Below are 18,513 nucleotides of genomic sequence, written 5' to 3'. Positions count from 1 at the left end.
CTCTTATATGCTAAAGTTCCAATGTCCGTCCAACCCCTTCCACCTATCTCTCTCCCTTAAGGCGTACCACTCTGCCAGGCGATCACACAGATCCTGCCTGTCCTCACCTAGCCCTAGCTCCTCTTCCAACTCCAACTTCCCCACATGTCTGTTGGCTAGCCCTCTTAAGCCCCAGCTACCCTGCTTAATGATCCCCAGGCTCGCCTCGTTAACGTGAGGAAGTCCATATATGGCTTGGGGGTGGAGCCAGCAGGTTGCCGGACCTACCGCTCCCCTCACTCCTCCCTGGCGTCTGCCACACACCCTCCACCTCAGCTCCGACCGAGAGGGAGGGGCGGTCCAGCTCCCTAGAGCAACCCCCATGGACAGGGCCTCTGAAATCCCCTGTACTGGGTCATCTCCGGCTGCGGGGTCGTCTCCCGCTGCGGCGGCGGTGTCTCCCGCTGCGGCGGCGGTGTCTCTTCTTGCGGAGGCGTCTCTCGCGGCGGCGGCTGCGTCTCTCGCGGCGGCGGCGGCTGCGTCTCTCACGGCGGCGGCTGCTGCGTCTCTCGCGGCGCCTGCGGCTGCGTCTCTCGCGGCGGCTGCGTCTCTCGCGGCGGCTGCGTCTCTCACGGCGGCGGCTGCTGCGTCTCTCGCGGCGCCTGCGGCTGCGTCTCTCGCGGCGCCTGCGGCTGCGTCTCTCGCGGCGGCTGCGGCTCTCGCGGCGGCTGCGTCTCTCGCGGCGGCTGCGGCTCTCGCGGCGGCTGCGTCTCTCGCGGCGGCTGCGGCTACGTCTTTTGCGGCGGCGGCGACTGCGTCTCTTACGGCGGCGGCGGCTGCGTCTGCGTCTCTTGCCATGGCGAGACAAACCTGCTGGGGCCCAGGACAGGGCACTGCCGCACCTGCAGCCTTGCCGACCTGACCGGCTGTCAGCACGCCGAGCAGCTCCCGGCTACTGGCTAGCTGTGCCCTGTTCGCCTCCAACAGTTTTCTCAACAGTGCTTCCATGGTTTCCCTGTGTGTTGGTCTATCTATTCAACTTGGGATCAGGTTACAAGCACGCATTCTCCACCATGTGTAGCGGGCCAGTGGGTGTGGGGTTTCCACGCTACCAAGTTGAGTAGACAAATGACACAACACACAGAGCAGTTCCAAGCACAGAATGGTTTATTTACCTTGTAAATGCAAACCAGGGTGGGAAAGGGTCATCCACCTCTTATATGCTAAAGTTCCAATGTCCGTCCAACCCCTTCCACCTATCTCTCTCCCTTAAGGCGTACCACTCTGCCAGGCGATCACACAGATCCTGCCTGTCCTCACCTAGCCCTAGCTCCTCTTCCAACTCCAACTTCCCCACATGTCTGTTGGCTAGCCCTCTTAAGCCCCAGCTACCCTGCTTAATGATCCCCAGGCTCGCCTCGTTAACGTGAGGAAGTCCATATATGGCTTGGGGGTGGAGCCAGCAGGTTGCCGGACCTACCGCTCCCCTCACTCCTCCCTGGCGTCTGCCACAATATATTTATTAGGGGTCCAAGCCAACAGGTTGGATCCCTATTGTTTTTGTAAGGATTTTTCTTCCTATTATTATTATTCCCAGCTAGAAGTGGTACCACAGCCCAAACCGTAAATGGTGCCGACACGCCAATTACATGACTAGATCCAGGTCCGTGAGGTGACGGCAGACGACTAAATCCAGACATGCCGGCCACTAGGTGGCGCTATACCAAGGAGAAACACGTTTGGGGCTATAGCTCCCACACCGAACCTCCCACAGTCAAAAACTTGTACCCACATATTCACTGGAGTCTGCTGCATCTTTTGGCATAGGCCACGCCCATTTGCGTCTGGAATTTTTTTTCGCAAAATCGCGAAAACCGCTAAACTGTTTTTTCGCTACTCCTCCCACATTCCTTGACCAATCAACACCAAACTTTGCACACGACATCTTCAGACGCACACGAAAAGAAAAACTCAAACACTTTTTTGATCCGACCTTCGATTACGAAACGGTAGCATTTTGAATATTTGTTTATTAGCTACGTTTTACGTCGAAAATCAAAATCCAGAAAAATTACAAAATTAGACATCGGATCAAGTCCAAATTTTACACACATGTCGCTGCCAACCTTAATGTCGTTCGATAAAAAATTCGGAACATTTCGCCATTAGGGGGCGCAATAAACGAGGAAATTGTGTATCTTCTACAAAATTTCGCCGCGAAAACGTTACACTGACTTCTCGCTACTCCTACCACGGTCAAATCCTTTGTATCCACAGGTTCAGGGTAGCGTTTTGAACACATGCTTCGCGTTGTGCCGGCGAAACGCACATTTCTTGTCGCGTTGTGCCGGCGAAATGCACACTTCTTGGACCCCTGCATAACTGCTTGCAGTTCTAGTTTATATTACAATAGCGATTTCATAATAATAGAACGCCGGTTCTAAATGGGCGAAGTACCCCTGTAATTATAAAAGTAGGATATCCATCCATCACCCACTATTTATACCCAAGTGGCAGATTGAGGGTCTTCCTTAACACAATCTGGTCACTCACAATCGTTATTTGTCTAGGGTTCTCGAGGGTCTTTCGTGTGTTGAGGTTGCCGATAAAACACGATAAAGCGCGGAAGATTAACGAATATAGCCGATGTGCCCAGGAAAATTCCTGAACGATTTGCGATGTCTTACGTTATACTCCCGTTCTATTCCCGATTATAGCCGATTAGCCCATAGCAACACCTGGTAACCGATTCTACCCCGATAGACCCAAAATTAACAAACATGTTCGTTCTTTGCCGATGTTGCCCGATGTTGCCCGATCATTGAGCATTTCTTCCCGTTTCTTCCCGTTGTCTAACGATGTTCCCGGGAAGAGTAACGGTGTTTCCCGATGCAACCACGCTATTTGCCGATGTTATAACGATAGCTGCTGATTTAGCCATCCGGCACCATCGGGGCCCACTATCGGGTAGGTGTAAACAGGGCATTAAGAGTTTGAGAAGGTGGTTGAGGCTGTTCCTTATCACCTTTTGCTTCTCTGCGCTCCCCAGGGGGTCAAGGAAAACAGGCCCAAACCAAACTACAGACAACACGGAAACGGAATGTGAAACCCGATTACATCAGATGAAACCCGATTACATCAGATGAAACACTAAGATTTACATTTGATAAGACCCTGCAGAATAGTAAGATGGCAAGACAATACACGGAACGGAATGTAAAACCAGATTACATCACACGAAACACTAAGATTTACATTTTAGACAAGCCTGCAGAATAACAGGGTGTCAAGATCATACACGGAATAGTATACAAACCCTAAGTTCATAAAGAAAAACGTAACATGTAGATTTTCCATCACAGCACACCACATTAGGTCTTGTTTACAATCAAAACCAGCAGCTCCCAGTCGGTGTGGTCTTGGACAAGTTGAGCAAGTTGTTCAATGTATTTTCAGATATTATTGTATGATATACTATAAACATTTAGAATTGGGGGTAACAATTAAACTGTTTCCAATGTTTCTTGATCAAATCCCCCAGGGGTCTTCAATGAGGTTGGGGTCTGTTTAAAGATCCACCCCAGTCCAAATGAAATCATATTTACACATGGAGGACCAGAGAACAGACTTATGTTAGCAACTACACACAGAAAAAGAGATCATGACGAGAACATTAATGAGATAAGACGGTTATGTCTATAATGTTGTAAACCTCTTGACCCTGTGTTTTATTTAATTGAATTGTTCAGCGTTAGGATGCAGAACCAAAGGCAGGTTGAGGTTTAAACACTTGACTGCAAGAAGAGATGAAGAAACAGCGTAGGATATTTCACAAACACATCAAAGTCATCCGGGTTGGATGACTTTCCAAGGTAATGACCAAGAGAGTTGTTTATCTGTGTAATGGTGTTGTAATAATTACTTGGAAGCCAGTTCCCGGGCATATTGCCCAGTAACTAGTCTGGGTGGTTATCCCCTTGCCATGACGTCTTCCCTGAGGTTGAATATAAAATCAGGGGCCCCAAGAGCAGTAACCTCATCAACGATTCCAATTGCTGCAGAAGAACAGAACCAGTGAAGATCAACCTTCTAGACATGGCTCAAGGTAGGAGATACACCACCTCTGACTTTTAGGGCAAGGGTTAGCCATCGGATTTTGGACAAACATTAAGAGTCTATTCATTACTCAACCATAGCTAGACTAGGTTTTATACATCTACTACTTGCTCCTTATTCTTTTCCTTGTGCTGTTGAAGTGAACTTTAAACTGGTGGTGACTGCTGATGGCAAGAGTATTGAATACAAACCTACTACGGACTGCAACCAGATACTCCTGTGGGCATTGACAGATTTGAAAGATTCCGTCTCAAACTTCAGGTAGGTTGTGTAGTCAAAATGTGTCCTTTTTAGGTCCTCAACCCTCATTCATCAATCATCTGGTGCATTGTAGTGGAGTCCTGCATCCCAGTTTACTTCCTCCACATAATCTGATACATTAAACGATTTCAAATTAAACGATTTCAAATAAAACATAATTTCATAAATCCAGATGGTCATTATGAATGAAAGTAATTTACCTGTTGTGTATTTCCGTGTCCTCGTTACAGTTTCGAATGTGGAAGCAAATTTGGAATGCCACCCTATTTGACCCGGGTGACTTTTGGTAATAATATTATTACCAAAACTGAGAACAGCTTCTGGCAAGTTCTGGTCAAAAACCACAACATGATCACACCTGTTGGTAAGCTGAGAGCACTACGACAAGCACACGCACACACGCATGCACACACACAAACATATATCTATACATAGTATACGGTAACTTTTTATTAGCTGCTGATATTTAGATGCGTTTAATCTGGTTTCTCAGGACTCTGCAACTACCGTGTCCAGGACAGTGACGTGATCATCCTGCGCCACATGACCGTGTGATCCTGACTGTGGCGCCATTTTCCTTCAGGGTCCTGAATAACACTGAGTGCTGCTCGACACTCATTAAACATGAGGATCATCTAATCTGAAGATATCAAATGTAAAAATGTGTTTAATTCAACAAATGTAGAAATGATTTGGAAGTGAATCATATAAATTGGAATAAAGGATTGAAATTATCTCATGCGTATCATTTCACTGTTTTTGCACACACTCACTCACAGTAACCAGCCCTCACTTCCTACCGTCCTATCTCTTGGATGTACACAAAAACAGATCTTCACGTATATTTATATAGTTATGAAGTTATTAACATGGTTCTTTATAGTTATTATTAATACAGATATAGATAATTAGCATTAATATAGTTCCGTTTACATTAAACTGCCTCCATAATAGATTTTTTTCTTAAAATAAGATTTGTAAACGAAATAGTACAAAACATTACATTTAATTGAATGTATTCATTTTTAACCAAACAGTAGAGGTTCATTACCATTTGAAAGCTGTGCAAAGAATTTATATATACAGAGAAATGTCACATAATGCACATAAATCTTGTGTATTCAAGGGTGTGTTTGTTTGTTTCTATGCAGTGTGTGTGTGTGTGTGTGTGTGTGTGTGTGTGTGTGTGTGTGTGTGTGTGTGTGTGTGTGTGTGTGTGTGCGTGCTTTGGAATGAATAAGCATGTGTTTTTGTGTGCGTGGTTTATAGGAGTGTGTGTGTGTGTTATAGGTTTTGTGTGTCTCACAAAAACATGGGTGTTGCAACTTACTTCGGCTTTACTTTTGCTCACAATTGCTTTGAAAGGCCTTGCCAGACCATTGCATAATAGGAACTATCATCCGATATGTCTTTCGTCCTTCTACGTTAAGATATGTCTTTTGTCCCTCTACGTTAATGTTTGCAGATAGCGAGAAAAGAAAGTGTCGGAAAGAGAATATACGCTGTATGCAAGAGTGCTCACCAATACTTACCCTTCATGCAGCAGTTGTCCAATCAACCGCTGCAGTGTGTAAACTGTGTGACGACCTGGCTCCAGTGGTTATCACGCAGGTTGCCGCAGGTGTTGATGTCGTCCGTCAGAATGGCCTCCTCAGCTCTGCTCTCGTTTCTCCTGCTGCTCTCTCTCTCAGGGATGCTCGCCCAAAGTAAGCCTTGAAACGACTCCACACACATTCAGACCTCCCTCCCCCCACCCGTTGGGTTCAATGTGACAATAGGTCATTTTAGTTTTGTCTTTACGTGTTTTTGTCCTTAGTACCTGAATAGTGACTGTGACTCATTGTTTAGGACTTGAAGACCTTTAGAACTGTTTTCTAAAGGGTCGCCAGGTTTTGAGTTGAGTTGAGCATTATCGTACTTTCTTTGGAAACCTCACTGAACATAAACAAAGTAGCCACTCCTTGTCCACAACATGACACCGTTCTATGGTGAGTTTGGTCTTCAATGATCCACCAACTGTGACCAGATGGAGGCCAGCTGCCCTTCAACCTGGTGGTGGTGGACGACCTACCCAACAGCAAACCAATGATGTACTCCGCACAGAGGCCTTCTGAACGGGCCCATGATCAGGCTCGCAAGGTCAGCCCACTCACAAATCATGATTGTTTTGGAAGCCTCACTGAACACACAACATAGAACCCACTCCTTGTCCACAACATGGCGCTGTTCTGTGGTGAGTTTTACTTTCCAAATGAAAAACAATCGTTCAGTTAAAAAGATATATATTAAGTCACTTCTTGGGATCTTAACTAAAACTCCCTGCTGAGAGACTTGACTTGGACTCCCTGCTGACTGACTCCCTTCAGATACTGGAAAGCAAACATGTATTCAGATTTGAGCTTTGATAAATGGTCATTGAAAGCGTTGTTTGTTTGTTAATCAAAACAACGCACGTTTAAATGTATTGCTGCTTTGCAGGGATATAGAATGATTTTAATTTTTTTATATCAAGCCCAAGATTTAAAAACAGCCGTTTAGGGAAGAAGACATAACAGTGGAGTTTCAGAAATAAATCTGCATTCATTTCATATCATGAATTTCTGGTTTTGCAGATACAGAGTATCTGTTGCGTGGGACGGATGGCGTCATGTGCTTCTGATTGACTTCGGTGGAAGGCAACATGTCTGAACACATTCAAACTTCTCTCACACCACACCATTTGGCATCAATGGGACAATAGGTCATTTTAGTTGGCCAGTAGCAAAAGCAAACCCCTTTTGAGGTCAATCAAATGGTGAGCAAAGCTCGGGGGTCCCCATATTTGGGGACTCTCGATCACTCTCGCAGCAAAAAGCACACTGCCCTTATTGTGTAGAAATAGTCATTTTGCACGTCAAATTAAACATGAGAAACTCCGCCACAAGCACATATGTCATTTTTATACACACCAAACACAACTCAAACGCCAAGCATATTAATTATCAAATATCAAAATCTGAATAGCATCAGAAAGTCAACCCACTCTATACATTTCTATTGCTACAGCACCGATACTTCATTGTACACAAACAAATATCATCTCAAATGAAAGCCAAGACCATGACGAGTTCGACAGTACTCGACAGTACACTGTCAAGGCCCTACGATAAAAACTCAGTGAACCAGCAGCCAAAGAATACAAAGGTATACAACCACTTATTTACAGCGACTAACAAAAATTCTGTGTTACCTTTGCGATTTTTTGATGAAAGGTTGTACTTGAGAGCAATAAACTCCGGTTTTAGTACGTCCAACATGTCTGCGTTTGTTTACTACCAGTCTTAATGTGAACCTCACTTATTTTTAGTGGAAGATGGCTTCCTTTCATGAAGCATGCATCGAAGTTGGTTTCGCGCTAGATGTATTCGCTTCCTTACTGTTAGCCAATCATGTGTCTGGCACACATTTCGATACTGCCCCTAGCATCTATTGGCTCTTACGGTTAAAACGAGGTGTCAATCATCTAAATCGACCAATCCCCGGCCGAATTATTAGCCTGCGTAACAGGATGTAGCTCAGGAGAGCTACATCAGGAAAGCTACCTCCGGTAGTGGCCTCTTTACGCACGCATTCTGATGAGTACTGAGAAAAATTTAAAGTCAAAAGAAAAATCCAAAACTGTTAAATATATGTGATGATCACAGATAATGACATAAAAGTGAAATATATTTTTCAGTACATCAAAAACTTCAAATGGCAAAGATGGTGCCAAAATGATCAATTTAGAGAGTCCGCCTAAATAGTCATTACTAAAACCTCTGTATTTTGCTCTGCTAAACTTTATGATGATCAAACTTTGCAGAGATAATGTTCACACCTTGTGCTATGATTTGATTTCGAATTTTAGCTTCATCAGCATCTTTTCAAAGAGATATTCATAGAAGAAGTGTGATTTATTTTGGCCGGAAATGAAATCTGTCATTCATGCTTGTGTGCCAACTTAATTTACTCTGAGCCAGTGACATAAGTACAGATACTTACACATCTGAACACATTTCACAAGTGTTTCATTTTGGGCATGTCATTTTCGAGCAGAAACCTAAAAAATAGGCTGGAGCTTAACAGGTTAAGCATTTTAGTTTTGGCCTTCACCTTTCAAAGTCCTTCTCGACCTCTCGTATTTTGTTAGAGTTTTAGATTGTGGGTTCTTATCCACAACACTAGTGATCCAGAGAGGTGATCTCTGTCTACCACTTTGTATAATTCAGGATAACCCTCCCATTGGCTTGAGGAATGAAACAGCTGATGCCTGTAACACAAACATGATTCAAGTTTTATGTTCCATATAAAATATTGTACACACACACACACACACACACGTATGCACTGTCGTGGCAATTACTCCATCAGAGTTTGCGTCTAAGACATGAGATATTTAGATGCAAAAAGCAAACAAAACTTGTAGACAATTGGGTCATATATATTTGTAATAAAAGTACGAACAAAGATGCATCACAACATGCATCAACAAACAACATAACAGGCATACACTACAATAATCTGAGGCCTCAGATGGGAGTTGAGAGCAGTGGGCCTCAATAAACCAAAAGCCTTTGTTAACCAGATGTTAATCTATTGATTGTAGTTCCTTATGCCCCGTTTACACCATCCCGCTAATGGCCGATGGACCACCGATGTGGAAGTCGGGGTGATTCGGGTGACATCGGGCTAAAAATGTATGATCGGGTCAATTTATCGGGGTAGCATTTACACATACCCGATGTTATAACGATAACATAACGATTTATGCCAGGGAAGACACCCGAAGTGTGTTTGGCGTCATTTGACGTCATTTCAAATGACGCGTTTGGCGTCATTTGGCGTCATTTCGGGAGAAGGCAAAGGGGAGACTGGTTTAGACTGATATTTATTTATATTGTAGCGGGCCAGTGGGTGTGGGGTTTCCACGCTACCAAGTTGAGTAGACAAATGACACAACACACAGAGCAGTTCCAAGCACAGAATGGTTTATTTACCTTGTAAATGCAAACCAGGGTGGGAAAGGGTCATCCACCTCTTATATGCTAAAGTTCCAATGTCCGTCCAACCCCTTCCACCTATCTCTCTCCCTTAAGGTGTACCACTCTGCCAGGCGATCACACAGATCCTGCCTGTCCTCACCTAGCCCTAGCTCCTCTTCCAACTCCAACTTCCCCACATGTCTGTTGGCTAGCCCTCTTAAGCCCCAGCTACCCTGCTTAATGATCCCCAGGCTCGCCTCGTTAACGTGAGGAAGTCCATATATGGCTTGGGGGTGGAGCCAGCAGGTTGCCGGACCTACCGCTCCCCTCACTCCTCCCTGGCGTCTGCCACAATATATTTATTTATATTACAATAGCGATTTCATAATAATAGAACGCCGGTTCTAAATGGGCGAAGTACCCCTGTAATTATAAAAGTAGGATATCCATCCATCACCCCCTATTTATACCCAAGTGGCAGATTGAGGGTCTTCCTTAACACAATCTGGTCACTCACAATCGTTATTTGTCTAGGGTTCTCGAGGGTCTTTCGTGTGTTGAGGTTGCCGATAAAACACGATAAAGCGCGGAAGATTAACGAATATAGCCGATGTGCCCAGGAAAATTCCCGAACGATTTGCGATGTCTTACGTTATACTCCCGTTCTATTCCCGATTATAGCCGATTAGCCCATAGCAACACCTGGTAACCGATTCTACCCCGATAGACCCAAAATTAACAAACATGTTCGTTCTTTGCCGATGTTGCCCGATCATTGAGCATTTCTTCCCGTTTCTTCCCGTTGTCTAACGATGTTCCCGGGAAGAGTAACGGTGTTTCCCGATGCAACCACGCTATTTGCCGATGTTATAACGATAGCTGCTGATTTAGCCATCCGGCACCATCGGGGCCCACTATCGGGTAGGTGTAAACAGGGCATTAAGAGTTTGAGAAGGTGGTTGAGGCTGTTCCTTATCACCTTTTGCTTCTCTGCGCTCCCCAGGGGGTCAAGGAAAACAGGCCCAAACCAAACTACAGACAACACGGAAACGGAATGTGAAACCCGATTACATCAGATGAAACCCGATTACATCAGATGAAACACTAAGATTTACATTTGATAAGACCCTGCAGAATAGTAAGATGGCAAGACAATACACGGAACGGAATGTAAAACCAGATTACATCACACGAAACACTAAGATTTACATTTTAGACAAGCCTGCAGAATAACAGGGTGTCAAGATCATACACGGAATAGTATACAAACCCTAAGTTCATAAAGAAAAACGTAACATGTAGATTTTCCATCACAGCACACCACATTAGGTCTTGTTTACAATCAAAACCAGCAGCTCCCAGTCGGTGTGGTCTTGGACAAGTTGAGCAAGTTGTTCAATGTATTTTCAGATATTATTGTATGATATACTATAAACATTTAGAATTGGGGGTAACAATTAAACTGTTTCCAATGTTTCTTGATCAAATCCCCCAGGGGTCTTCAATGAGGTTGGGGTCTGTTTAAAGATCCACAACAGGCTGGGGGCCACAATAGAAACGATAATAAAGAATCTAAATGAATATAATCAGCATTGATGTAATTTTTAATTAGCAATGGCTCGTATTATATTGATCTTGTGTCGTGTTTAACTGCAAACTAGTCGAGGTAATGAGTTAGTACATTCCTAAAATGTACTAAATGTAGATATTACAAAAGCCTCCATTTTGTGTGTTCTGTAGAACGTTTTGGACTTGAGTGTCGACGCACCACAAGAGTCCTGAAGATGCACACTGCATCCAACGTCCGTCTATCTGATTATCTCTCTCTTTCTGTCTGTCTGCCTGTCCGTCCCTCTCTATTATAAGATATTTCTTTTGTCCGTCTATGTTAATGTTTGTTGATCGCGACTGAAAAAAGCACCGGAAAGAGATTATACGCCATATGCAAGAGTACTCACCAATACTTACCCTTCATGCAGCAGTTGTCCAATCAACACGGAGTTCAGCACCATGGAAACCCCATTTTGAAAAACCCGGATTTCCATTGCTCAGCAGTCTTCTAGAGCTTCGGTTCTCAAAGTGGGGTCCCCGGACCCCCGGGGGTCCGCGGCGCGTTGCCAGGGGGTCCGTGAAGAGCTTGTTGTTACAACATAAACATACCGGTATTTATGGAAAAAAAATTGCGCCGGTCGTCATTACACCCGTCGGCGTAACGTTAAACCAATGAACACTCAGCTTTTACATTACGTCAAACTCCCTCAGGCTTTACCTTCACATCTCGCACCTAAATAACTAAATTAAAGAGAATTAAACAGGCGCATTGTGTTCAGCCCTCCCCCTACTTTCATTTTCTGCCAATAGTAACTCTGTTAACATTGCGTCAACCTGTCAACGCATGCTCGAGTCTGCCCTGCGTTCACACCAAAAGATGCAAAAAGATGCCGCGCAGCACGATCCCATTCAAAGTGAATGTAGAGACGCGTTGCGGGTTGGCTGCCGGACCACTTGCTGCCGAGAAAACCGGCAGCAAAATTTGATTTGCGGCGCGGCAAGATTTGATTTGCGGCGCGGCAAGATTTGATTTGCGGCGCGGCAAGATTTGATTTGCAGCGCAGCACGCCCGTGCCCGCGCTGCAGGCGCGTTCACGTATTTTGCGGCGCGTCAAATGCTGCTCGAGTTGAAATATTTCAACTTTTCGGCAGCAAACGCGTGATGACAGCCAATCAGCGTTCAACAGCGTTGCCAAAGCTGTGTTTTGCGTCCCCTTCAAAGCTTCATCCATATATGCATGGCATGCCGAGCAGGCGATTTGTTACGATGGACCATTGGTAACAGTAGGTAACGTGTTTACGTGGGTGAATCATTTAACTGTTTTGCACCACTTTACTATCTCTCTTGCAAACCAATCCTTGCAGACATTTGGAAATAAACATGTCCTCTGCCATTGTCCCAGGTCCATTGTGACAACATTGGGCAATGTTGCCGTGTCATGTTTTTGCTGGTTTTGTTTGGGTTGGGTAGTGTGTGTGTGTGTGTGTGTGTGTGTGTGTGTGTGTGTGTGTGTGTGAAATTTTTATACACACATTTATAAAAAAGTAAAATCTATTTACATATTGTAAAGTTATGCCAAAATACAATGAAATGCTCTTTTAACACTATTGTGGTATTAGCACTGAATGATTGAAGCATAAAAGAGTTCAAAAGCATCTAACAGAAAAAATAGACATGAGCCTATATGATTACATTTGTGTTGCGGTTATGAGGGGGTCCTTGAAATAATTTCTGCCCTATGGGGGGGTCCGGCCCCATATAGTTTGAGAACCCCTGTTCTAGAGTCTTAGTCAGTGATGTTTATTCAGTAAAAATTGTTTAAAATGGAGCCGCCCCAGAGCAGACGAAGAAAATACTGAAAAAATAAATAAAGATGAATTTAAAAAAAATACATAAATACTAATAAACAACCAGGTAGAAAACAGATAAACAAACACGCATGGAAACAGCGACTGTAGAAACAGCGCCCCAGTCCAAATGAAATCATATTTACACATGGAGGACCAGAGAACAGACTTATGTTAGCAACTACACACAGAAATAGAGATCATGACGAGAACATTAATGAGATAAGACGGTTATGTCTATAATGTTGTAAACCTCTTGACCCTGTGTTTTATTTAATTGAATTGTTCAGCGTTAGGATGCAGAACCAAAGGCAGGTTGAGGTTTAAACACTTGACTGCAAGAAGAGATGAAGAAACAGCGTAGGATATTTCACAAACACATCAAAGTCATCCGGGTTGGATGACTTTCCAAGGTAATGACCAAGAGAGTTGTTTATCTGTGTAATGGTGTTGTAATAATTACTTGGAAGCCAGTTCCCGGGCATATTGCCCAGTAAATAGTCTGGGTGGTTATCCCCTTGCCATGACGTCTTCCCTGAGGTTGAATATAAAATCAGGGGCCCCAAGAGCAGTAACCTCATCAACGATTCCAATTGCTGCAGAAGAACAGAACCAGTGAAGATCAACCTTCTAGACATGGCTCAAGGTAGGAGATACACCACCTCTGACTTTTAGGGCAAGGGTTAGCCATCGGATTTTGGACAAACATTAAGAGTCTATTCATTACTCAACCATAGCTAGACTAGGTTTTATACATCTACTACTTGCTCCTTATTCTTTTCCTTGTGCTGTTGAAGTGAACTTTAAACTGGTGGTGACTGCTGATGGCAAGAGTATTGAATACAAACCTACTACGGACTGCAACCAGATACTCCTGTGGGCATTGACAGATTTGAAAGATTCCGTCTCAAACTTCAGGTAGGTTGTGTAGTCAAAATGTGTCCTTTTTAGGTCCTCAACCCTCATTCATCAATCATCTGGTGCATTGTAGTGGAGTCCTGCATCCCAGTTTACTTCCTCCACATAATCTGATACATTAAACGATTTCAAATTAAACGATTTCAAATAAAACATAATTTCATAAATCCAGATGGTCATTATGAATGAAAGTAATTTACCTGTTGTGTATTTCCGTGTCCTCGTTACAGTTTCGAATGTGGAAGCAAATTTGGAATGCCACCCTATTTGACCCGGGTGACTTTTGGTAATAATATTATTACCAAAACTGAGAACAGCTTCTGGCAAGTTCTGGTCAAAAACCACAACATGATCACACCTGTTGGTAAGCTGAAAGCACTACGACAAGCACACGCACACACGCATGCACACACACAAACATATATCTATACATAGTATACGGTAACTTTTTATTAGCTGCTGATATTTAGATGCGTTTAATCTGGTTTCTCAGGACTCTGCAACTACCGTGTCCAGGACAGTGACGTGATCATCCTGCGCCACATGACCGTGTGATCCTGACTGTGGCGCCATCTTCCTTCAGGGTCCTGAATAACACTGAGTGCTGCTCGACACTCATTAAACATGATGATCATCTAATCTGAAGATATCAAATGTAAAAATGTGTTTAATTCAACAAATGTAGAAATGATTTGGAAGTGAATCATATAAATTGGAATAAAGGATTGAAATTATCTCATGCGTATCATTTCACTGTTTTTGCACACACTCACTCACAGTAACCAGCCCTCACTTCCTACCGTCCTATCTCTTGGATGTACACAAAAACAGATCTTCACGTATATTTATATAGTTATGAAGTTATTAACATGGTTCTTTATAGTTATTATTAATACAGATATAGATAATTAGCATTAATATAGTTCCGTTTACATTAAACTGCCTCCATAATAGATTTTTTTCTTAAAATAAGATTTGTAAACGAAATAGTACAAAACATTACATTTAATTGAATGTATTCATTTTTAACCAAACAGTAGAGGTTCATTACCATTTGAAAGCTGTGCAAAGAATTTATATATACAGAGAAATGTCACATAATGCACATAAATCTTGTGTATTCAAGGGTGTGTTTGTTTGTTTCTATGCAGTGTGTGTGTGTGTGTGTGTGTGTGTGTGTGTGTGTGTGTGTGTGCGTGCTTTGGAATGAATAAGCATGTGTTTTTGTGTGCGTGGTATATAGGAGTGTGTGTGTGTGTTATAGGTTTTGTGTGTCTCACAAAAACATGGGTGTTGCAACTTACTTCGGCTTTACTTTTGCTCACAATTGCTTTGAAAGGCCTTGCCAGACCATTGCATAATAGGAACTATCATCCGATATGTCTTTCGTCCTTCTACGTTAAGATATGTCTTTTGTCCCTCTACGTTAATGTTTGCAGATAGCGAGAAAAGAAAGTGTCGGAAAGAGAATATACGCTGTATGCAAGAGTGCTCACCAATACTTACCCTTCATGCAGCAGTTGTCCAATCAACCGCTGCAGTGTGTAAACTGTGTGACGACCTGGCTCCAGTGGTTATCACGCAGGTTGCCGCAGGTGTTGATGTCGTCCGTCAGAATGGCCTCCTCAGCTCTGCTCTCGTTTCTCCTGCTGCTCTCTCTCTCAGGGATGCTCGCCCAAAGTAAGCCTTGAAACGACTCCACACACATTCAGACCTCCCTCCCCCCACCCGTTGGGTTCAATGTGACAATAGGTCATTTTAGTTTTGTCTTTACGTGTTTTTGTCCTTAGTACCTGAATAGTGACTGTGACTCATTGTTTAGGACTTGAAGACCTTTAGAACTGTTTTCTAAAGGGTCGCCAGGTTTTGAGTTGAGTTGAGCATTATCGTACTTTCTTTGGAAACCTCACTGAACATAAACAAAGTAGCCACTCCTTGTCCACAACATGACACCGTTCTATGGTGAGTTTGGTCTTCAATGATCCACCAACTGTGACCAGATGGAGGCCAGCTGCCCTTCAACCTGGTGGTGGTGGACGACCTACCCAACAGCAAACCAATGATGTACTCCGCACAGAGGCCTTCTGAACGGGCCCATGATCAGGCTCGCAAGGTCAGCCCACTCACAAATCATGATTGTTTTGGAAGCCTCACTGAACACACAACATAGAACCCACTCCTTGTCCACAACATGGCGCTGTTCTGTGGTGAGTTTTACTTTCCAAATGAAAAACAATCGTTCAGTTAAAAAAATATATATTAAGTCACTTCTTGCTATGGATCTTAACTAAAACTCCCTGCTGAGAGACTTGACTTGGACTCCCTGCTGACTGACTCCCTTCAGATACTGGAAAGCAAACATTTATTTTACGATTTGAGCTTTGATAAATGGTCATTGAAAGCGTTGTTTGTTTGTTATTCAAAACAACGCACGTTTAAATGTATTGCTGCTTTGCAGGGATATAGAATGATTTTAATTTTTTTATATCAAGCCCAATATTTAAAAACAGCCGTTTAGGGAAGAAGACATAACAGTGGAGTTTCAGAAATAAATCTGCATTCATATCATGAATTTCTGGTTTTGCAGATACAGAGTATCTGTTGCGTGGGACGGATGGCGTCATGTGCTTCTGATTGACTTCGGTGGAAAGGCAACATGTCTGAACACATTCAAACTTCTCTCACACCACACCATTTGGCATCAATGGGACAATAGGTCATTTTAGTTTGCCAGTAGCAAAAGCAAACCCCTTTTGAGGTCAATCAAATGGTGAGCAAAGCTCGGGGGTCCCCATATTTGGGGACTCTCGATCACTCTCGCAGCAAAAAGCATACAACACTGCCCTTATTGTGTAGAAATAGTCATTTTGCACGTCAAATTAAACATGAGAAACTCCGCCACAAGCACATATAAGTAATTTTTATACACACCAAACACAACTCAAACGCCAAGCATATTAATTATCAAATATCAGAATCTGCAATATTTTGTAAATATTGCCTCGAGGTAGGGGAAAGGATATCAGAGGTTAATAAATAAGTGTTTGTTAAATTTGTAATAATTACTTAATTTTGTTGAATGTGTTCACCACTTCTGGCTGCTGATGTTTTAAAATAAGCTCTCATGGTCACTTTACTATTTAATATGTTCATTGTCACTTTACTGTTGTTAAATTTGTTCATAGTGTTACTTTTGTATATACATCCTATTCTGTTCATATAGTATTTTTATTTTTTTGACTGTAGTATGTGTGCTACCAAAATTATTTTTGTGCTACTGAATTTTTTCGCTTGCTAGCACCAGTGCTACCATTTTAAAAAGTAAGCGTACAGCCCTGGCTAGGGGTCTGTTTAAAGATCCACAACAGGCTGGGGGCCACAATAGAAACGATAATAAAGAATCTAAATGAATATAGTCAGCATTGATGTAATTTTTAATTAGCAATGGCTCGTATTATATTGATCTTGTGTCGTGTTTAACTGCAAACTAGTCGAGGTAATGAGAGCTCCTAAAATGTACTAACTGTAGATATTACAAAAGCCTCCATTTTGTGTGTTATGTAGAACGTTTTGGACTTGAGTGTCGACGCACCACAAGAGTCATGAAGATGCACACTGCATCCAACGTCTGTCTATCTGATTATCTCTCTCTTTCTGTCTGTCTGCCTGTCCGTCCCTCTCTATTATAAGATATTTCTTTTGTCCGTCTATGTTAATGTTTGTTGATCGCGACTGAAAAAAGCACCGGAAAGAGATTATACGCCATATGCAAGAGTACTCACCAATACTTACCCTTCATGCAGCAGTTGTCCAATCAACACGGAGTTCAGCATCATGCACCAATCAGAGACATTTAAGGGACCGCCCCATGGAAACCCCATTTTGAAAAACCCGGTTTTCCATTGCTCAGGGCCCTGTTTCCCGATATCGATGGATCTTCGCTCGTAAGATGGTTCGAACGAGGGATCTTTCGAACAATCGATAATTTCTTTGGAGCGTTTCCCGAAACTCCTCTTAACGTGAACGCGCATTCGCTGCACTCAAGACGATCGTAGGATTGTACCTGTCCACTGATATGGTGCTGAAACGGGCTATGACGCAGGGGGAGACGCAGGAATGTCGGAGGAAAATGGGGTTAAAAAGGGTTAAAATATCTCCCCATCAAGGCCAACCGCAGAGTAGCCTACGAAAAGAATAGATTGCAATAATATGAATGCTAAAGATATTAAAACACAATTGATTAAGCCTAGGCCGACATATATAGCAGTCCTAATCCTGAGCGCACGATCGGGAGGTGGAAGTTGCGCTTTAGATGCCTTCACAAGTCCAGCGGAGGGCTCCAGTTTTCGCCGGCCAAGTCATGCGCTGTGATATGTGTGACAGCTATGTTGCACAACATTGCAGCTAAGGCTAGGGTAGCTTTGGTTGAACCGGAGGACATTGAGGACGATGACGACGAGGAAGATCGGTGTGAGGACGGCCTCCCTCATAACTACGCGGCTGGTTTTCATGCACGTCGAAGAGTGATTGAGACTTTTTTTTAACCCCCTCCACCCTCCCACATGTCACTAAACATTCCCGTCAACGTGACCAATCCCCACCATATCCCAGCCTTTTGCCTGCTCCTTTGCTTGTTTTTTATAAAAAAATAATTAAAAAAAATATATCATTTTTTTATTTTTTATTTATTTTTACATTATTTTATGCTACGTTTTATGAGTAGCCTATGTCAGTCTGCACAAATCCCCCCCACTTTCTCTCACACATTTTAAGTGCCCTGCCTGCTCAAACATTTCCTGGACTGTCTCTCTCAAACTAAGAACATAATGGCCCACATTAG

At 43.2% G+C, this 18,513-nt stretch overlaps 1 long non-coding RNA gene across 1 annotated transcript; it reads left to right on the top strand.

Annotated features, from left to right (window-relative positions):
* The first annotated feature begins 10,216 nt into the window (after positions 1-10,216).
* On the top strand, positions 10,217-14,407 carry LOC115535491 (uncharacterized). Its single transcript, XR_003974497.1, has 7 exons — positions 10,217-10,277; positions 10,360-10,494; positions 13,046-13,168; positions 13,296-13,401; positions 13,553-13,673; positions 13,904-14,037; positions 14,167-14,407. It is a non-coding gene; the product is annotated as an uncharacterized LOC115535491 (long non-coding RNA).
* Positions 14,408-18,513: the final 4,106 nt, after the last annotated feature.

Source organism: Gadus morhua, chromosome 22, assembly GCF_902167405.1.
Source record: "Gadus morhua chromosome 22, gadMor3.0, whole genome shotgun sequence".
Classification (NCBI taxonomy): Eukaryota; Metazoa; Chordata; class Actinopteri; order Gadiformes; family Gadidae; genus Gadus; species Gadus morhua.
Note: the sequence above shows the minus strand (reverse complement) of the source record. Positions and strands in the feature narration are given on the sequence as shown.